The sequence below is a fragment of the Gracilinanus agilis genome, chromosome 3 (genome assembly GCF_016433145.1).
Source record: "Gracilinanus agilis isolate LMUSP501 chromosome 3, AgileGrace, whole genome shotgun sequence".
NCBI classification, from domain to species: Eukaryota; Metazoa; Chordata; class Mammalia; order Didelphimorphia; family Didelphidae; genus Gracilinanus; species Gracilinanus agilis.
Window position 1 is genome coordinate 19,027,996 of NC_058132.1, and position 22,718 is coordinate 19,050,713.

General features: G+C 43.5%; 1 pseudogene; it reads right to left on the reverse strand.

Annotated features, from left to right (window-relative positions):
• Positions 1 to 11,180: 11,180 nt before the first annotated feature.
• Positions 11,181 to 15,976, reverse strand: LOC123238912 (annotated as a pseudogene).
• Between the last annotated feature and the right edge of the window lie 6,742 nt (positions 15,977 to 22,718).

Genomic DNA, 22,718 nt, shown 5'->3' on the forward strand with positions numbered 1-22,718 from the left:
CTCTTTCCCATCCCCCATGCCATCTTAGATTATGTAGTGTTCCACCCTCACCCTGTGAATTATTCTTCTTATTACTATAATAGTGAATATTATAATAGTGAATAGAGTTCACTACAGAGAATTATACATAACATTTCTCTACATAGGAATACATATAATTAGATCTCACTGATGCCCTTAAAAAGGCAAATTTAAAAATTATAAATTTTCTTTCTTTCCCCTCTGTATCTTATTTACCTTTTCATGTTTCTCTCGATTTTTGTGGTTGGATATCAAACTTTCCATTTAGCCCTGGTCTTTTCTGTGCAAATACCTGGAATTCTTCAATTTTGTTGAATGCCCATACTCTCCCCTGGAAATATATAGTCAATTTTGATGGGTAGTTGATCCGTGGTTGCAGGCCCAGGTCTCTTGCCTTTCTGAATATCGTATTCCAAGCCTTGTGATCTTTTAGCGTGGAGGCTGCCAGATCCTGTGTGATCCTGATTGGTTCTCCTTGATATTTGAATTGTTTCTTTCTGGCTTCTTGTAAGATTTTTTCTTTTGCTTGGAAACTCTTGAATTTTGCAATTATATTTCTGGGTGTTTTCTTTTCTGGATTGAATGTCGCAGGTGTTCTGTGAATCCTTTCAATGTCTATATTGCCCTCTTGTTGTAGGACTTCAGGGCAATTTTGCTGTATTATTTCTGTTAGTATGGAGTCCAGGTTTCTATTAATTTCTGGTTTTTCTGGAAGACCAATTATTCTCAAATTGTCTCTTCTAGACTGGTTTTCTTGGTCTGTCACTCTCTCATTGAGATATTTCATGTTTTCTTCTATTTTTTCAGTCTTTTGACTCTGTTTTATTTGTTCTTGTTGTCTTGAGAGATCATTAGCTTCCAATTGCTCAATTCTAGCCTTCAGGGATTGGTTTTCGGCTATAATCTTTTGGTTTTCGGCTATAATCTTCTGGTTTTTGGCTATAATCTTCTGGTATTCCTTTTCAATCTGGTCATTTCTGTTGTTCAATTTGCTTATCAGTTCATTTGGTTTCTGAGCCTCACTTTCCAATTGCAAGAGTCTACCTTTTAAACAGTTATTTTCTTGCCAGATCTCTTCCATTTTCCTCAAAATCTCAATTTTGAACTCTTCCATAGCTTGTGAGGAGTTTTCCTTATTTGAGGAGGGTCCGGATGCTTGTTTGTTCTCCTCCTCTGTTTGCTTGGTTGTCTGGATTTTCTCTGTGTAAAAGTTGTCGAGTGTTAAAGACTTCTTTTTCTTGTTAATCTTTCTCTTCTGAGCTTCCTGAGACTGGGTAGCCATCGTTAGCCCAGCAGCTTCTCAGGTTTATCCTTGCGCTCAGGGTCTGTCCGGGGTCTATTGGCTCCTGAGGTCTGTCTGGTTTTTTCCAAGGTCAAGCCCCCTGGTGGACTCCCTTGCTTGATCCTCTGCAGGAGGTTTCTTTACAAGTCTCAGGGCGCTGCTTCCACAGTTGTATGCCCGTCTGCACTGGTTCCCCACTCAGGTTTTCAGAGCTTTAGCTTGTGGCTGTGTCTGCCTCCACCCACGCCTCCACCCATGCCTGCACTCTCTGCCCGCGCTCTGCGCCCTGCGTCCGCTCCTAGCGTCCTGCTCCCGCGCTCAAATTCCACGTGCGCTCGCTAGCTTCCTGGGGTCCCAAATCCCGCCGCTCTCAGGAACAGGCCCCGGAGCCGCCAATGACTCAGTGGGTGCCCCAAACTTGCTCCACCTCTTCCTAGCTGGCCTCGGCGCTATACGTGTTGTGTGTGGAGGGGTTGGGGGTGGGGTGGTTGCTTAGCCTGCGGTTTAGTGAGAGCTGTTTCACCCCTTTATAGCATGGAAATGCCTCGATTCCACGTACCTTCCACGCTGTGCCCTGTTGTGGGGTTCCTCCGTTCGTCTGGACTTGTTTTTATGTCCCCTTGAGGAGTCTTGTGTGTTTCAGTCAGGAGAGGTTAAGAGCTGCTTCTTACTCTGCCGCCATCTTAACCCGGAATCGATTTTTATACTTTTAACTCTTCAGCCTTACCCTTGCATCATAATGAACTAGATACTTGGTAACATTTTGGACCCCCAAAACTTTTCCTCAGCAGTACAGAGATTTATGTTTTTTATAGACTTCTCTGTCTAAATTTAAAATTATGACAGTAATATACTTTGTTAAAAATATCTTTCATGATTTGTTATAACTGCAACCCTACAGGGAGGATGTCTATCAATTGGGGAACAGGTTGTGGAAGATGTTTTTCATGCAATATTATTGTGCTTATGAAATGATGTGTAGGATAGTTTCAGAAAAAGCTGTGAAGTCTCATGTATCAATGCAAGTTGTTAAAAGGATAGAAGGAGAACCCTAATGATGTTGCTTGCTAGTCTGGGTATGTGTTTCCAAGTTAGCTGAGTTACCCCACTCCTTAAACAGAGGGCTTCAAGGGTTTTGTCCCTGTGATGAAGAGTGAGAATAGGAAGGGAAAGGAACCAATATTCAGATAAATGACTTCTATGGGGTATGGTGTTGTCAGTTTGCCAGGACTTAGCAAAATGCCTGGGTTCCTAGATGTCTTTTCTGAATATGGCTCCAGTGAGGGAGACAGTAATGACGTATGGTTTTGGATTTTTTGTAATCTAACTAAACCTAGTAGAACTGTCTTCCTAGTTTTCCCCTTTGCTCCTCAACCTTCCCAGATATCTTCCAAAGATCTTATCTGACTGCTGTTAGTTAAGAATCAAAGATGTGATTTAATGAAACAGGATCAAGGATGGGTTTGGAGACTGGGAATAGGAAAGTCTTAGTCTAAACACAAATATGGTATGGAGTCTCTTTGGTCTAAGCCAAAGCCAAAGGCTCTGGCCAGAAAATGTTCTTTATTCCTGTCTTCCTTCTATCTGCTAACCTAATCTAAATGACAGGTTGCAATGTCTTTCTATAGGTGGTGCAGAGAGAGTAAATCATCTTCAGAGTGGCTGAGTGGGCTTTCTGGGCACAGCCCTCAAGCCACTGTAAAAAGTTCAGCCAGCCCTTTTCAGTTGTTGCCCAGGAGAAACAGGCTCAATCACAGGTCTTTAAGGTTGAAGGGAAAGGTTGGGAATCCTCAATATCTAGGGATTTGAATCCTGAGGCCAGGGATGAGCTTTGTCCTGGTCAGCGTCCAAGGACTCAACTCCCCCTCCTCCAGTTCTTTTTCACAGAAGCCTCCTGTTCCTTCCAACTGTCACATCTGTCCTTCAAGTCTCTCTGTAACATTCCAAAATCCCCTCATTGTACAAGGCTTCTCTTACAAAGTGAAAGTGACCATTACCAGGGGAACACTGTACACAGGAACAGTAATATTGAAATGATGATCTGGCATGAAAGACTTAGCTACTCTGATCAAGACATTAATCTTATACTATTCAGACTTACAGTAAATAATATGTACCTCCAGAGAGAGAACTGAAGCAATCTGAATGGAGATCAAAGTATAAGGCTTTAAATACTTTCTTCTTCATCATCTTGTTTTTAGTCTATATATTCTTTTACAACATGGCAAATTGCGGATTTATATTTTGCATGACTGAAAAATCTATATCAAATTGCTTACATTTTCCAGGAGGAATGAGGGTAAGGAGGAAGAAAATTTAGAGTTCAAAAAAATTTCTAATGTAAAAAATTGAATATGTACAAAACTGTATAATTTAAATGTATTTGGAAAAAATAAGAATTTGAAAAATAATAAATTAATTACATTGAAAATGTTCACAAATAAGCTAATTAAGGAAGATGATTTACTTATCTCCAAAGACTGAGAGGCAGTTGAGATTCCTCCTCCAGGTACTTACTTGAATATTTAAACATTTAATTAAATTTTCACATTCATAGGGAAAGATTTTGGTCAAGTGAAGTTAATAGGCTTTGAGTTAGCCAAAATTTTCAGGAGGAATGACTCTAAATCCCAGATAATAACAGGAAAATAATTTAAGTTCCCATCATAATTCTGCTCTTTTAAGGAGCTATGTTATATAGTTCAGTAAACTAGCTCAGTTTCTGTTAATCTGGGCAATACATGTGTATATATTTTAAAAATTCTTCTATTATACTTAAATTATCATATTTATTGGCATATAATTGGGCAAAACAATTCCTAACATTAGCTTTAATTTCCATTTCATTCCTTATGAATTCACCCTTTTTATTTTTGATATCGTTAATTTGGTTTCCTTCTGCTTAATTATAAGACAGTAAATCTAACAATCTAAATGAAATAGAAAAGTGTTGACAAAAATATAAATTGCCTAGATTGGCAGAAGAAGAAATAGAACACTTAAACAATCCCATCTCAGAAAAAGAAATGGAGCAAGCTATCAATAAATTCCCTAAGGAAAAACCTCCAGGGTCAACTGGGTTCATAAGTGAATTCTACTAAACATTTTAAGAACAATTCATTCTAATATTATGTAAGCCATTTGGAAAATTAGCTGAAGAAGAAACTCCACCATATTCTTTTCATGACACAAATATGTTGTTGATACCTAAATTAGGAAGAGAAAAAAACAGAGAACGAAATATATAGACTAATCTTCCTAATGAATTTTAATGCAATCAGTTAAAATAAAATATTAGTGAGGAGATTACAGCAATATATCACAAAGATCATTGAGAATAACTAGTGGGATTTCTGCCAGGGTTACAGTGATAGTTTAATATCAGGAAAACTATCAACATAGTTGACCATATCAGTAATAAAATTAACAGAAACTATAATCCTTGCAGAAAAACTTTTAGGCAAAATATAATATCCCTTCATATAAAAAATACTAGAGAATACTAGAATAAATAAAGCATTCCACAAAATGATGAACAGCATCTGTCTAAAACCATAAGAAAGCATCATTTATGATAGGGATATATGAGAAGCCTTCCCATGAAGATCAAGAGTGAAGCAAGGATGCAGATCATCACCCCTGCTATTAGATATTGTACCAGAAATGCTAACTACAACAATAAGATTAGAAGGCGAAGTCTAAGGAATTAGAATAGGTAATGAGGAAACAAAATTATCACTCTTTGCACATGATATGCTGGTATACTTTGAGAAACCTAGAGTATCAACCGACAACTTATTGAAAAAACAAATTTAGGAAAGCTAAAAAATGTAAAATATACCCACATAAATCATCATCATTTCTCTATGCTACCTGGATATTTCAACAGCAAGAGATAGAGAAAGAAACCTCATTTAAAATAGCTGTAGGTAATATATTGGATATAATAAATACCCGGGAGTTTACCTGCTGAGACAAGCCCAAGAACTACTTGATCAGAATTGCAAAACAATTTCATCCAAATAAAATCAGATCTAAACAACTGGAAAATCATTAGTTGCTCATGAATATGCTTAGTACCGATATATTAAAAATAATAATTCTCCCTAAATGAATTAATCTATTGAGCCCCATCCCAATCAAGTTACCCAAAAACTATTTCATTGAGCTGGAAAATAAGATAAGATTCACCTTGAAGAAAACAAGTCAAGGATTACAGGAGAATAAAAAATAGGAAGGAAGATGGTTTAGTTACACAAGATTTCAAACTGTATTATAAAATGGTAACCATACAAACAAGTTGGGACTGGTTAAGAAATAGAGTAATGGATCAATGAAATGTATGAGCATTCATCATGAAGTAGTAAATGACCATGGTAACCTAATATTTATAAATGCACAGATCTGAGCTTTTGGAAGAATAATAATTCATCATTTGACCAAAACTGCTCTGCAGATTAGAAAAGAGTTATGGCAGGAACTAAGTTCAGGCCAATATCTCATGGCTTATACCAACATAAATTCAAAATGATAAATAATTTAGGAATAAGAGTGTGGGGCAGCTAAGTGTCTCAGTACATTGGAAGTCAGATCTAGAGAAGGGAAAGTCTGGGTTCAAATTTGGCCTCAGACATCTCCTAGTGGTGAGAGCCTGGGCAAGTCACTTAATTCCCATTGACTAGGCCTTACCACTTTCCTACCTTGGGACCAATACATGATATTGAATCTAAGATGGAAGGTAATTTTTTTAAAAGAAGCAATAGCAGGATAACTTAAACAAATTAGGGATGCATGGAATATTTAACCTGTCAGATCTATGGATAAGGGAAGAATTTGTATCCAAAGAAGAGATAGAGAAGATTATAAGATGTAAATAATTTTGACTAAATAAAATTTAAAACTTTTGGCATAAGCAAAATCAATGCAATCAAGATTAGAAAGAAAACAATACATTTGGAAAGAAATTTCATAGCCAGTGTCTCTAACAAAGGCCTAATTCTTCAACTATATAGAAAATTGAGTCTCATTTGTAAAAATACAAAACATTTCCTGATGGACCAATGCTCAAAGGATATCAACAGGAAATTCTCAGATGAAGAAAGTAAAACTATTTTAGTCGTATGAAAAATGTTCCAAATCACTATTAATTAGAAAAATGAAAATGAAAATAAACGCAAGCAACCACCTTACACCTATTGGAATACCCAATATGACTAAAAAGAAAAATGATGAATGTTAGAGAAAATTTTGTAAAACTAAGGCATTGATATAGTGTTGGTGGAACTGGGAACTGATACATACATTCTGGAGAGCAAACTGGAGCGATGCCCAAAGGACCATAAAACTGTGCATACTCTTTGAGCCAGCAACAGAACTAATAGCTCTGTATCCCAGCAATATCAGATAGGGGAAAAGGACCTACTTGTGCAAAAAAAAATATTTATAGCAGCTCCTTTTGTAGTGAAAAAGAACAGGAAACTGAAGTGTTGTCCATCAATTGGGGACTGGCTGAACAAGTTGTGGTGTGTGATTGTAATGGATTTCGTTGAGCCCAGCACCACATAAAAAGACAAGTGAATTTTTAAACTGTGAAGGGAATTGTGGGCAGAAATATAGGGAAAGGGAGAAGGCAAGGCACAAAAGAATATACAAAGATGGGTGTTGGAAGGAGCCTGAAGCCTCTTCACCTAGCAGGAGCTTTGGCTTCTGTTATTTATGTGCAAATGTCCATTTAGCTTAGCACCACATCTTGATAAGAATTACTTTGTTTTATTCAAACTTACAACCTCTGTTTCCACAAAGATAATGCAAAAACTGTTGATTCAGGATGTTACTTCCTAACTTCATTTAAAAGATGTTACAATAGACATATATGATTTCCTGGAAAGCATGATGTAGCATGAGCCTTGCTGAACATCCTCTGTAATGTATTCATGTATAGTCTTTTTTCTGCTGTTGTGTGCTTATGTAGATAATGAGAACAGCTTTTTATGTGGCTTATGTATAGCTGAGAGATAATAAATCCTCTTATTCTGAAGAGTTGGGAAGCTAGGAGGATGCGCTTCTTTTGAGAAAGAGCTAACTTAAGTTTGTTTCCTGCCTTCTGCATTCTAGTTTTTAATCCAAATCAATTCTTTGAAGTTTTCAGTACTTATCAATCTTGTGAATTTTAATATAGCCATAACAAGAAAATTACTTTTGCAATTAACTCTTGCTTTCACCTGTTCCCAGACCATTTTCTTCAGGATCAGCATTGACATTATTTTTAATCTCAAGATTCGTTAATGGAATGCTATTGTGCCATTAGAAATGAAGAACGTGATGATCCCTAAAAAACCTGGAAAGATTTAGATGAAGTGATGCAAAGTAAATGGAGCAGAACCAGGAGACTATTGAACACAATAACAGTAATAATGTTGATGATCAAACGTGAATAACTTAACTATTATCAACAAGGCAAGAATCTAGAGCATCTCCAAGAGACTCATCATGAAAAAAGGCTTTCCATCAACATACAAGGAAGTGACAGAATCTGAATGCAGATCAAGCATGCCACTTTTCACTTTATTTCCTCCAAGAAGCTTTTTCTCATGTAAGCAATATGTGTCTTCTTTCACAACATAATGAATGTGGAAATATGTATTGAATGATAACCCACAGACAAAACATGGCATACTATTTGCCCTCTTGGGGAAGAAAGAGGGAGAAACATGGATTACAAAATATCAGAAAAGGAATATTAAAATTGTATTTAATATGTAGAATAAATAAACAAAAGAATCAACTTCAGCCAGAAGCCAACTTTTCATTATGGGTGAGTGTATTAATGAGATATTGAAATCTGGTTTTCCCTTTAGGCAAGAGGGGGAAGAGGAGAAGGGACAGTTCTAGCAATATTGTGGGTCTGGGATGGGTGAAGGGAGAATCTTCCCTAAATCCCTAAAATAGATGCACTTCTGGAAGAAGGAGCATCTGAGCTGTGGTCTTCCCTACTAGCTTGTTCCACCAAGGCTCCTGGCTAGAGCTCTGTGGGCAAAAACACCTCAGGATCTATAGTAATGGGGAGCCAGACTAGTTGGTATTTATTCTTCAGAGGAGGAAAATGAAATCCATACAAGGAAAGGGGCTGGTCCAGGTGAATAGCAGAGCCAGGTTCAAATCCCAGTCCTTGGTCTCCAATTCCAGGCCTCTTTAGGTAACTCTGAAAATCCATGGAAAGATGTTAATTGATGGACCAAACTGTGTATAGATTTGTGGAATGATGCATTTGGATGTAACCCCAGCCTGTGAGGAGGGAACCTGGGCCAAGGCAAGCAGAGCAGAGGCTGTCAGAAACCTTCCTGGATTTAGTAGAACTTGTTGACTACTCTGTGGCTACAACATCCTCTGAAAGTTCTGGGACCTTTATCCTGCGCAGGAGCTTTGTAGGGTGGGGTGGCCCAGACTATCCCTGTAGCAGTTCAGGCTTATTCATTTTGACATTATTTTAGGAGCACTCAAAAAGCTGACTCTTAAGATTGGTTTCTGTAACCTTGAGTCAAATTGAACCTCAACCTTGTTAAACTCCTGAAGACTGGTTAGTTATCTCTGTCTCCTTAGTATACCTATAATGATCAATTAACATATGCATCAAGCAAACTTAAATACCTTAGACCCTAAGGATTCCTGATCTGAGCCTTAGCTACAGCCATTGTTTTAGGACCCAGCAGTTTGTATCTCATGATGATCACCTGCCAGAAGCCTGCTCTGGCAGTCTAAGTGGCTTCAGATGGAAAGAGAACAGCCAGAAACTCAGTAAGCTTGCAGAAGCTGTTCTGGGACTCTTCTGCTATGTTTTATTTCTTTATACCCTTCTCCCAAGATTACACAAATGCTGGCATGAATTTCCACAATCAACATACAATTTTTTCTTGTAGATAATGAATCAAGTCATACATTAACTTTACTGAATCACAAAATTATTTGATTGACATTCCATAATTATCTTATTTTATTATTAAAGAAAAGATGCAAAGTTTTGGCAAGAAAACCTCTTTACGGATTAACTGGGCTGGAAATTACTTCTCTGCACATTCTCAAGGTACATGGCATGCATTCCAGCTGTAAAGAATGCCCAATTATCTTTTAACCAATCAGATTTAAGCATGATTATTTTTTTCTTTATTAAATTGAATAATTAATCGGTAAGTGATTTCTTGGCTAGTTGATTACACAAACACACAATCAGCTTCAGATTTCAAAGATACAATAACCCTAACACCGATCCAAATATTATTTCAGTGCAGCCTTTCATTTTTCAATATTTTTCAAAGGTGAGTTTGTTCTGTTCTTTGAGATCTGAGGTTTGATGAGAACACCCCAGAGGCTGCCTGCTCTAATTTTTCATCCTTGTCCTCCCTGTGAAAGGTCAGGGAAGCTTGAAAGCAGTTTCAGGCATCTGTGTGGGAATTGTGAAATTCTCGGGTGCAGACTTGCTGGGAAGTTTTAAAGTCTTTTAACTCCTTATTTGCTGGTTTGTTATAGGGGGACTTTAGAGGAATTTCTATATTATTATATATAAAGGTGGGGCTTTCCTGGAAATTTATAGGGGGCCTGTAAGGGCTCTAATGATAGCCTTTACTAATCTTCTGTATCTCCCTAGGGCTGGGTAGAGATACTGGTTATAATTCCACTAAGGAGGGTTAATAAGAGAAGAGCCACAAGAGGGAATCCTGAGTGGGGGGAAACCTTTCTAGAATTTCGCTCTGCATTCCAGGACCCTGTATAAGACTTTGTCACTCAGAGGGGGTTTGATGGCCCTCCGTAATTACTTCATATTGTTAATGTATCAGAGCACTTGTGGAATGATCATTTTCCCTTCTGCCTACATGGTTGTAAACCCAATAAAATACCAGTATGTTGGCTAAGGGTTAAGCTCTTGACAACTAGAGCTCTAGACCATCTAAGCCAGGGGTCAGCAACCTTTTTGGCCGTGAGAGCCATAAACGCCACATTTTTCAAAATGTAATTTTGTGAGAGCCGTACAGGGTTCACAGTGCACTCCTGTAACGGCGCCTGAAAAAAAATGGACTTTATGGCTCCTGCAGAAAGAGCCAGATCTGACCCTCAAAAGAGCCAGATATGGCTCAAGAGCCATACGTTGATGACCCCTGACCTGAGCTAAGCTTTTCACCACCAAAGCTTCATTCCAGTGAAGCTCTTATCCACCAGAGCTTACCGCTGTCTGACTACCTTATGCCAGAACTTTCTTTGTCTGTGTGTCTTTATTTGCACCTCATGTTCTCCTTCCCTTAGACTTTAACTCGTAACCCATTTGTCTCCCAGTCCTACCCACTAGGAACCTTTGTGAAGTTAGTGGACAGCTTCAATCCCCTTCTCACCTGAGGGCCAGCCTCCCCCTCTCCTCTAGAGGTAAGTATGCTCTGCCCTTTCTTATACAGCATATTCCCCTTCTACAGCAGATCTATTGGGGGGGGACCCAGATAATTCCTAATTTGTAGTCATTGTTCAGCCCCTTTGTGGATGTCCAGGAACCCAGCACTCCAGAGGGCACATTCTACTCAGAGGAAAGTCCTTCCTCTCTCAGAGTACCATGAATTACTATTCCCCGTAGTTTGGGGCCTTTTTGTGTTTTCTGCTTTTCCCCTTGGGGTGGCAAGCTGAGGTCCTAATGTCAGGGTGTCTTTGGGATAAGGTAGGACAGGGTCTGCCCAGAGAAAGCAGAGGGAGAATGGATGAGGACCTGCTTCTTCCTCTGGTCCCCCAGGCTTGGGCTAAGCTCACCGGAGGGCAGCATAGACACTGGGCTCCACTGGTCCAGATTGGGGAGGGGGCTCAGCCCCACACTTGAGGCTCTTGTGGTTCAGCTGCGCATAGGTCACCTCCTGAGGGTCTTCTCTTTGGAGAGCCTGACAGGAGGAGAGGAAGCAGGAGGAGGTGAGGGGATTGAGGGGGCCATTGGGGCAGCAAGGACCCTGAACCCAGCAGCCGTCCCAGCTCTGTGTGACCTGACAAAGGTCTCCCTCTCTGTTCCCTCCATAAGCAGAGTGTTGGGCAAAGGCAGAGAGATCTATGAGTGACTCACGGCTGTGTCCTCTTGTCTGGCCTCCTCTGTCTGTCTGTCATTCACAGCAGTATCTGGAGACAAGAGAAGGGATGAGGGGCCAGAATGCTGGTTCTCCCCAGGGCAGGGTTTGCCCTGTGACACCCAAAGGCCCTCCTGCCCCGCATCCCTGTCACTCACACACGGTCTCCTTTGAGGTGTTCTCAGCTGGTTCTGAGCTGGGGAGGAAGAAGACACAGAAAGTTGAGGGGGAGGGTCTGAGAGGGGAGGTGGGTACACTGAGATGGTCTAGGAAGAATGTGGGCTATGTCAGGGCCCCTACCTCCTGATCGCCTTGATGTCTGTCTCTCTGTTCCCTTTCCCTGTAAGGAGAGGGAGTCAGGCTTTAGGGAGGCCCAGCTCAACTCCAATTACACCCTCAGTCCAGGGGGCCCCCCAACACCAAGAACTCACCCAGTCTTGGCTGATACCGACAGCGACGAAGGCAAAGGAAGGAGACAAAGAGGAAGGTCAGGATGAGGAAGGCTGAGACGCCCACCAGGATGCTCACTTGGAGGATGGAGAGACCTGAAGAAGCTAAAGATGAAGACAAAGGTTGGGGCAGGTAGAATAATACTGATGTTTGTGGAGGCCCCTGTCGAAGGGGAAGAGAGACACAGCCTGTGGTCTGAGATGCCCCAGTGTGAGGGGAGGAGACCCAGCCTTGTCCTCAGGCCCCCCCCACGCCCATTCAATCATTCAGTTCTCCAGACTTCTCTCAATCACAAACCCTGGGCCAGACCCTGTGCCAGGCCAGGCCCAGAGGATACAAAGAGAAAACAGAATAATTCCTGCCCTCCAGGGGCTCACATTCTCCTGTCATGCTTTGTTATCCCCTATAAAAATAACTTGGTCTCCTCTGAAGAGTGGGATCATCAATAACTGGGGAATGGGACAAATGTTGTAGATCAAGAAAGGCTTCCTGTAGGAAGTGACTCCTCAGCTTAGTCTTAGAGACATTTTGCATAGTAAGAGGATTAGGTGAAGAAGCAGAGCACTCCAGGCAGGGGACACAGCCTGGGCAAAGGCCCAGAAGTGGGAGACAAGAATCAGAAGGTGCTACAGAACGAGTGGTAGGAAATGAGGAGACTCTGGATGGGGCAGGCAGACCCTGTCTGGACACCCAGTCCCCTGCCTCCCTCCACCCTCTGTCAGGAATCCTCCAGGTACTCACCTGAGGGCCTGTTCTCAGATTCAGGGCTTGGAGAGGTCTCTGGGGATGAAGAAGGGGCAGGTTAGGGGTCTGCAGGGGGGTCCAGAGAGGCCTGGAGAGCTGGAGGGTCTGGAGATGAGTGTGAGCCCAGCTGTGCCCAGACTTGCTGGGTGAGGGGTGTTGGGCAAGTCCCCCCTCTCTGTGGGCCTCCTGGATTTCCCATCTGTCAAATGGGCCTGAGCTCAGGACTTCTCCTGGCCTAGTTCTGAGACTTGATGCTCCTGTGATTCCTGTGATGCTTCCTCCAAGCTTCTGGGGAGCTCTGGGGCCAGGCAGAGACCCCGAGAGAAGAATGGAGGAGCTGATGTGGCAGGAAGGGACCCTCTGAATCCTCCTCAGGACTCCTTGTCCTGGCTGGCTGCAGGGCCCTGAGGTTGCCCCCTGCCTTTGGGCCAGAGCTCTGAGACTCTGCTGGATCAGTGGGAGGCTGTGCTGGGCAGAGGAAGAATGAGGGGTAGGAGGACCCTCTGGTGCTTCCAGCTTAGGGGAATTGGGGTACAAGTGCCTGAGAGACCCCCCCCCTCCTTCTATACTGGGGAAGGCAGGGAGAAGCAGAGCCTGGGCCCCCTTGTCCTAGCTATGGCTGTGTGGGGGAGGAGAGGGAGGGCCCAGGGAAGGGGAAGTATAGAGAAGGCAACAGGTTTGGGATTGCTCTGCCCCTCTCTGCTCCCCATCTTCCTCCTCCCTGACCACTGCTGTCCTTCCTCCTTCCCCAGCCGGGACTTTTTTCTGTCTCTTTCCCTTCCCTCCAGCCCTCCTTGTGCCTTGGTTTCCCCTGAGAAAGGGGAACTCAGGCCTGACCTAGGCAGAAGGTGGACAGCAATGGGGAAGAGAGAGACCCCCAGCCTGTCCTCAGAGGAAGGTGTTACTCACTGGGTGGGGGAGACGTCAGAGCTGGAGGAGTCTCAGAGCTTTGGGGGAGGTGAGGATCCTTTGAGGTGCCTGGAACAGGGAGAGGAGGAGGAGGAGGGGCCTGGGGTGCTTAATACACCCCCCTACTTTCCCCCCCACCCCGCCTCAAGCCTGCTCTGCTCTCCTCTTGCCCCTCTCTGACAGCTTCAAACCCATTCCAGGGATCCAGTAAACATATTGTCTGGATGTGGGGCCAACATGACTGGATGGGCTCTTGATGTGGGGTCTAGAAGGGTCACAGAGGAGAGGCCTCACTGACTGCATTCTCTGAGGATGACCCAGTGCCCTTCCCTCTGACCCCCCCACCTCTGGGCTCCCCTGGGTCAGGCCCTGAGCAGGCAGGGAGGGAGCTTGGGAGAGGTGGGGGGCTGGGAGGGGCTGGGGCTGCCTCACCTGAGACCCTGAGCACCAGGGGGGCGCTGGGGGAGGACCACTCATAGAGGGGAGAATTAGAATAGCCATAACATCGGTAAGTGCCATCGTGGGTTACATTCACAGCAGGGAAGAAGAAGTCAGCCTGATGCCCCCTTCTATGGCTCCGGGTCCTGCCTCGGCTGATCTCTTCTCCATCCTTGCACAGGATCCACCAGCCATACCATGTGTCTGACCGACACTGCAGGGTCACGTTCTGTCCTGGGGCCACCTCAGAGCTGGGCAGGGCTGCCAGGGAGGGCGGGGCAGAGAGGCCTGGAGGGGGAGACCCTGGAGTTAGAGCCGGAGCAGCCCTTGTGCAGGGAGGGGGCAGATCTGGCTGGGAGGAGGCCTGGGCTGGGCTGGGAGGTTCAGCTCTGAGAGGAAAAGTCAGAGTATGAGGGGAGAGAAAGACCTTGGACAGCTCCGGGGCAAGGAATGGGGGGAGGGAGGGGAGGAGAGAGACAGAGAGGGGAGGGGTGCCTGGGTGATCCCCTGGGACAGGCCTGAGAAGGAGAGGAAGAGGCTCAGCTGAGCCTCCTGATCCTCCTCAACACTCTGCCCCAGGCCTGGGCTGGGAGGGGGTCTGGGCAGCAGCAGCTCCACTCTCTGCTCCCTCTCCTGGCTTTGGGAGGGGCAGGGCTGGCAGAGGGAGATGCCCCAATAACCCTGGCCTCCCGCCCTCCCCAGGGAGCCCCCAGCTCTGTCTGGTCCTCTGAGGTCCAAGCTGAGCCTCTCCTGCCTCCTATCTGGTCCCAAGGTGGGAGCTCAGTGAAGAAGCTCAAAGGGCAGTGGAGAGAGCTCTGCGCTTGGAGTCAGAAAGACCAGAGTTCAAATCCAGCCCTAAAAACTATGTGATCCTAGACAAGTCACTTCCTCCATCCCTGCCTCAGTTTCCTCATGTGTAAAAAGGGGATCACACTAGCCCCAACCTAGCACAGTTGTGAAGATCCAATGGGACAACAAGGGTAACATGTTTGGCACATAGCAGATGCTCTAGAAATGCTGATTCCTCCCCTCTTCTGCCAACCCCAGAGGGAGAGCTGAGGCAGACACAGGGGAGAAGCCAGGAAGGGCAGAGCCAGGGGGGCACTTGGGGCCAGGCTGGGCTGGGGAGGGACCCAGGACTGTGGAGACCCTGAGCCAGCCCTGCCTAAAGGGGGGCCGATCTGTCTTACCTGTCACCACCAGCTTCAAGAGGTTACTGAACACTGACCAGTTGTAGGATGAATGTCTGTAGCAACAACGATAGGCCCCTGTATTATTTGAGGTCACGGATTGGAGGGAAAACTCGCCCTCATTTCCAGCTTTTCTCACAGTTTTCATCTGTGACCATCCAGATCCTTCTTTTTTCTCCAGCCGCCACTCTTCAGCCTCCCATGATCCCCTGCACCTGAGGGTCACAGCTCCCTCTTGGGGCACCAAAGAGCCATTCTCTGCCCTGAGGGAGGGTTTGGGGAGACTGTCTGGAAGGGAAGGAGAGCTGTTAGGTCCAGGGGATCCCCCTTCTGTAGGAACCCCGCCCCCACACCGGGTCCACTTTCCTTTTAGACCCTGACAGCCCAGCCCAGCCCAGCCCTCCTCCAGCTCCCTGTCCTGGGTGAGTTTTATCCTCTGGGCAGGGACATTGTGGGGGAAGGACTCACCTGCTTCCTGGGTCCTTGTCCTCTTGCACAGACACAGCCCTGGCAGAGAAGACCCTCTTTACTCATGACTCCCCTCCAGCATCCCCACAGGAAGGACAGAGACAGCCCAAGGACAGGGCTTAGGGCTGCTGTGAATGAAGGAGGCTGGACCCCAGGAGACCCCTCTCAGAGTCCCAGCTTGTCTCTTCTCAATCCCACCCTTGCTGTGTGACCTTAGACTTGTCACTCCCCTTCTCTGGAGGAAAGTTTTCTCCTCAGCTCAGTGAAGTTGTATATGTGTGGCAGGTAGGACTTGATGTTGGGTAAAGTCCCTCCCAGGGTGGGGGCTGCTGAGGACTCACCAAGGCACAGCAGGACTGAGAGGGCAGGAGTCATGGTGCTCCCAGAGGCTGGTGGGAGAGAAGATGGAGGCTGAACGGGGGATGGTTTGAGGCACAAGGTGTGACCAGGGCTGGCTCAGCACTGTTTCCCAGACTGAGCCTCTCTGATCAGCTTCACTTCTCCTTCCTCTCTGTGGGGCCGGCTTGACTGATGGTGCCATACAGTGGGGAGGGTGTGTGTGGGAGGGGTCAAGGTGTGGGGAGTGGAAATGGTTGGAGAGTCATCTGGGGTCTGAATGATAGAACAATTCTTGCCTTTCCTTAATGATTCAGCCTCCATTGCCGGGGACAGATGCCCTGGTCAGCTTTAGGAGCAGCCTCCTGCCTTTTCTCCTCTCCCCCCATAACTGGCCAGTGCTGGTCTCACTAGAGTCTCCCAAACAGATTCTGCCCCCAGCCCTGCCTCATTAAACAGGGCTGAACCCCTAACCAGACAGACCAGGATTTCTGGGTTCTGGAAGCCAAAGAGTTAAACTAAAACCCCAGAATAAGGGGTTGATGGATGGGCAATTTGGGGAGCTGCTGCCTTAGAGCTCAGGGTGGTCTCTTCTGCAGTTTTCATTATCACCCGAATAGCTAGTACCTATGCTCCAGAGAGTCTAGACCTCTAACTTCTGTAGAGTGTGATTGCTGGGACTCATTCTCCCAACCTGTACTCACACTGGCAGGTCAGGTCTCCAGCACAGAGTCACCATTTCCCTAATGCCCATTGCTAATGAGCCCCCATCAGTGTGGTCCCACCCTGCCATTTAGGCAGTTGCTGTGTCTCCAATATCAATAAACCAAGTGACTTGGCTTAGCTCACACTGATTCCAGGAAAGTTTATTTCATTTACAAAAGGATATTTACTGAGAAACTAAAGGAGGAAGTAGAAAAGCTTCCCTCTCCATACCCCAGGCTTAGCGGTAGGTCCCTCTTCCTTATTCACACTCACCTTTCCTTTATTCTTAGGAATTCCAAGGAATGCTTCCACCTAATACAACCTAAATAAAAGATAAGGCTTTTTATGCTAGTATATTACTAACCTCCAACCCCTATCACTTAAGGGGGTGAGGATGGGTTGAGCATATTAATGGACTATCTCCTAATTAACTGTTCACTAATCAGAGATGTCTTGGAATGTCCAAGAGAAGGAATGAATAATTCCCTCCCAGACTCTTCCATCTATGACTCCCTTTACCAAACATTCTTATGCAGATCACCCATTCCATGGCCATAGACATTTTGGGGAACAGGATAAAACTAAGAAAAACTTAGGTAGATCTAATTGTGCACCAAGAAACCATCAGCCTGATCTCTGCTCTTGTAGATGGCGCTCTGTGGTTGGCATAGCCAATAGGATGCTCTTCTTTCACTCTCAAATGTGTTCTGAAATTCATGCTAAGAAATCTGCAAAGGATGTAAAAGGATGAGGAATCTGTAAAAGGATGAGGAAATGAGGCTGCCCAAGGGCTAGGTCTACCCATGTCCAGCCTCCCTCCATTTTCCTCATGACCCACAAGGTTCTTTCCCCATTAGAAGTTCCAGAAGGAGAAGGGGCCCTGAGAACTACCCTGTTATAACACCAATCTTTGCTTTCCCTCCTTCATCCTATCAAAGTGGAATCTAGAAGCCCCACAGCTTTTAGCCTAGGAAGGTTTAATGACCCTCATTTTACTTAGCTTAAAGGTGAAAGCCCAGGTTTGGCCTTGTCACATGAGAGTTTCTCCCTGAGGGATAAAGTCTAACTTCACTAGTCTCAGACTAACAATAGAACTTAAAGTGGTTTGGGGTGGGGGGAGGGCTGATTCCATCAAGTGTTCAGTATCTCTCTTGTCCCAATGGTTTCTCTCCTTAGACCAAAGTCCTTTTCCTAGTAACCCAGTCCTTGATTGGATCTTTCCCTTTCGTGTTCATTATAAAGCATCAGCCCCTCACTGTTATTAATGTCTGGGACTCCCCATTTTCCTTTGTTACCATTGTAAAGTCACTCAACTATCCCTCTCATCCTTAGTCCCCATGTTCCCCTAGAAAGGTATTTAAGGTTCCCAACTTCAGAGGCTCCTTGGATTTGTCCAATCTAGTCTGGTTGGCTTTCCCAGGGGCCAGGGACCAGAGCAAACAGAGTTCAATCCTCAGACTCTGCATAGGCGTGTGGTGCACAGCTCTGTGTAGAGGCCTAACTCTGTTACCCCTTTCCTTAATTAAAGAGTAGCTTTTCTGACTTTAATAGTTCTGTGTTTTTTCCAAGTCAACAAATGGATGTTCTCCAGCGAGATTCCAAAGTCCCCTCTGCCCGAGCCACCCTGCTAATGAGGACCCCAAGACATGAGGTATACACACAACCCCTTTGGGGTTGAGCCAGGAGTCTGGTTCGTAAAGGGGCCAGGTATGTGGCTCTCGGAAAAAGGACTTGGTCTGATGTATTTGGGAGTGACCCACTCTTTAATTGAGGGGAAGTTCATAGATTTCATAGAAAGCTACACAATTCAGAGCCTACCAAGGGGCTGCTGGAGTGAGGAACAGCATGTCTGTGGCCCCAGGAGGAGGTGGGGCAGCCGAGGAACCTCCTAGTGACAGGACCAAAAGGTATATGTTTTCAAAGTATGGATCTGGTGCATGCAAATATTTAGATAAATGGCAGACAGTGGCAATGTCCAATCCCAATGTAAGTTGGCCAGAATGGAGTCTAGTTCAACCTGACTACAAGCTATGAGCTTGACTAGTTTTTGGATGTTTGTGTGTGTGTTCTGAAGGAAAGAAAGGCCATTTTTGGTCATTGTGTTGTTATAAAAAGACAAGACATGGTTGGGGAAAGACTTTGCTTTACATAGTAAGGAAACTCTGAAGGATTTTTTTCAAACTGACCAACAATTTTCCTCTCAAGGAATGGCTTTTGCCTTAGGCCAAAAGCCTCTGAGGCCAGGCTGAGAGAAATGTAATTTTTGAGCCAAGGGTAAATTAGAGGAAAAAGATAAAGAGAAGGGAATTGGTTGGGTATTCGGATTTAAAGGTAATTTTTAAGCTTTTCCTTAGTGATCCTAAGTTTTGTGTTTAGTAAAAATTTTGAGGGTTTTACTTTTTGAAAAAGTAAAGCCTTATTTTTGGAGTGGGTGAGGTAAATTTCCAGAGTGCAACCATTACAATAGATAAGTTCTTGTTTTAAAACACCAGTGAATCCTGATTGTTTCCTTTAGTGATTTACTTTTAATTTGTCCTTTTTAAGTTGAGAAAACTGACCCAATTTAGCATTCACCTTTGGGGTATTATTTTTCTCTGATAGATAACTGTTGGCCCAGATGGTTATTAGGAAAGAATTTTCCTACCAGGGAATTTTCTAGGAGCATCCTACATTTTACCATCCCAGTTCTGGAGTGGGGGTGAAGTGATTAAAACTTATTAAGGTTAAGTTTGCTAGATTTCTTATTAAAAGGAATTTATTCAGAACCCCTGGAACACTATTATCTCAAGATGCCACTGGACAAGACTTTCCTGCAGCTTAGAATCTGAAGGATTCTTGAAGAAGACACCTACAAGAAATCTGAAGGAGCCCCCAAGATGTCACTGGAAGCGATAAGTATTGCCTTTCTTTTTATTTTATTTTATTTTTTATTTTTTTAAAACCTTAACTTCTGTGTATTGGCTCCTTGGTGGAAGAGTGGTAAGGGTGGGCAATGGGGGTCGAGTGACTTGCCCAGGGTCACATAGCTGGGAAGTGTCTGAGGCCGGATTTGAACCTAGGACCTCCTATCTCTAGGCCTGACTCTCAAACCACTGAGCTACCCAGTTGCCCCCAGTATTGCCTTTCTTAATTGATTTCATTTTGCCTTTTCAGTTTTCAGTAGCAGACAAACACTAAGCATTTTCCCCCCTGAGGATTGTGATTACCTGAGCAAAGTCACTTTAAGTAGAGAACCTAGAAAGAAGAGAGCTATTCTCCAAATGTAGATAAAGCAGGTAGCATTTTACCTTGTTAAGAGGTTTAAAAAGTAATATCTGTTAAATTTGAGAATTTGCAGCAGAGATTCCAGAGTGCTAGTTCAGTATTACAGAATGTGTTTTATCTCAAAGTATTTCAGAAGAATTTTGGAAAGAAATGATGGAGCTGAGAAATAATTGTTAATAACAGAAGATAATTTATTTCAAACCCTAAGCATGATTAGAGAGAATTGCCATCTAAGAGTAAATAGTTGGGAAGATAACTGGGAAAAGAAATGCTTTGGAGGAAAACTGGTTATTGATACAGTCACAAGGAAAAATGGAAGGGCTGAGAAATGGCTCAGCTAAGTTTCTATCAAGTTCTACAGGTGATGGCTGATCATTGCCAACTTGCACATGGCATTAATATTCCAAATTAGAGGAGCTTTTCTCCCTCATTTTAAGTTACTTCCCACTTTTCTTCTGTCATAGCAAATTTTGAATAATCATATAATGAAGGAAACCTTAGAAAGGCAAAGCCTACAATAGAGGAATTGTGAAGGCAGATGGAAGTTTTTAGCCTTTTTAAATGAGGTAGCAGATTAAACAGGTTCCTTTTTCCTAAGGATTTAAAAGGAGGTAGAATCTAGGTCATAAGGAAAACCTGGTAAACATCAGTGCCAAAAAGGAGGGGGAAGCAACACATATAAATAGTAGATTTTAAGCAGCGTTTTTAATAAACAAGGTTTAGATAGAACACTGAACTGCTCCCCAGTACCAGTAAAGTTTATATATTTTAAAGCCTCAAGGCAGGAAACAATAAAATTAGAAAAAAGACTTTGTGCCTAGGAATACTAAGTGAAATCACCAAATGAGCCCTTATTGCCAAGGAATAGATACTTAGGTAATTGAAAAGTGTACCCAAAACTAATTTAGTAAGGCTAGAATTCAACTTAAATCAGGAGATCCCGGGATACTGCCACAACAAGAGAATTCTTTTCACAATAATTTTTATCTTACAGGCCTTTTGCATTGGCTGACTCAGAGGCAGCATTATTTCTTTCATACAAGTGATAGTTAACAGGACAAGAAAAAAGTCTAAGCTATTTAAAGCATGATCATAGTTTTTAAATAGTTAAAGGTGAATGAAAAGAGTTTTTAAATCTCTAGCATCTCAACCTCCCCAAAGGGGTGTGTGTGAGAGACCTTTAAAATTAAGGAAAGTTAGAAGCATTTTTAATTTTGAGAATTTTTGGAGTTAATTTTAATTTGAGACTTTTAAATTTTGATTTTCAAAATTGTTTTGAAGCTGAAATTGTCATGCAGTTTTTTAAAATATGATTTTGGGATTTTTATTCTATTTATTTATTTATTCTATTTTTATATCTATTTATTCTATTATTCTAAATATTCTAAATTATAAAATATTTAATTAGAATTTACTTAATATTGGATGATATTTTAATTTTTGCCCACGAATGGGGAAAGAGCCACTTTCAGATTTATAAACCCTGATTAACCTGGGATGTGGATTTTATTTTTGCTTTCATATTTCTATTGTTTGTAGGGTTGTTTTTTTATATGATTAATTTGGTAGAGTAAGTCAATCTTTCTGATTAAGCATGTAGCTTACATAATTTCATAATTGGTGCAGAATAAACATTAACAGAATGAATAATGTGGGATTGCAGACTAAGATTAACAGCATGAATAATCTTTCCAGTGAGTAAGCATTTGGGGAGTTGATCAAGTCCTGTCAGAGAATGGGTTTATGGATTTCTCTTGTTTTCCCTAATAACAAATGAAGCTATCTGCACAAAGGAGGAATCAGCAAGAGAAAGGGCGCTGAGCCATTTCATCAGGACCCACCAAACTCAAGAGACTAAAGATTTGGGGGGATTGGGCTAATGTTGTGTTGTCAAAAATTTGCCAAAGGTAGACTGCCTACCTTTCTCTGGCACAAGGGCCAATGCGCTGGGCATTGGGGTGTGCCCCCAAGTGGCAATTGCCCCTAACTGTATACTGAATTTTCAGGTACTACAGTCGCTGCAAAAGGAACAAGGATCTGCTTCACCCTTTGCTACTAGACATTCTCCTTCCAGGTACCCAGTCAAGAGTCGAAGGGATGAAAGGTGCTATCACTGTAATAAGTCGGGACATCAAAGGAAAGATTGCAGTGAGCTGCTACTTAAGTTAAAACATCGCCACAGGAGATTTCAGTCCTCTTCAGAGGGGCCCTCTCCCAAGAGATCACATTGGGAAGCCTCACAATGATGGGGCTCCCAGGATATTAAGGGGATTTCCCCATGGTGTCAGCCTCCCCATTGGAATCACTCACATTTGATTGTTTTTCATCCCATTGAAATCCTCACAGATACTGGTGCCATGATGTCTGCCCTAAACCCTATGATGTTTCCTAACCCCCTTCCTTAGAGTGATAAGCAGGTTTCAATGGTGGGGATCAAAAATCATATGCAGTCTGTTTATGTATCCCAACCTTTCCTCTTTGTCTTCAGGGATGTGATCAATTTGACAGAGGGATCCTCTGAATCCTAAAGTCTCCTAGTCCTGGCTAATCCACAAGTCCTGAGGTTCCCCCTCTTGCTTGGGGCCACAGTCCAGGGACCTTGCTGTATCAGGGGATAATGGGTGAAAAAGTCACCCTGGTGCTTCCAGCTTAAAAAAATTGTGATGAGGGCACCTGAGAGGTCCTAGGTTCAAATCTGGCCTCAGACACTTCCCAGCTGTGTGACCCTAGGGAAGTCATTTCACCTCCACTGCCTAGCCCTTACAACTCTTATGCCTTGAAACCAATACACAGTACTGATTCTAAGGCAGAAGGGAAGGATTTGTA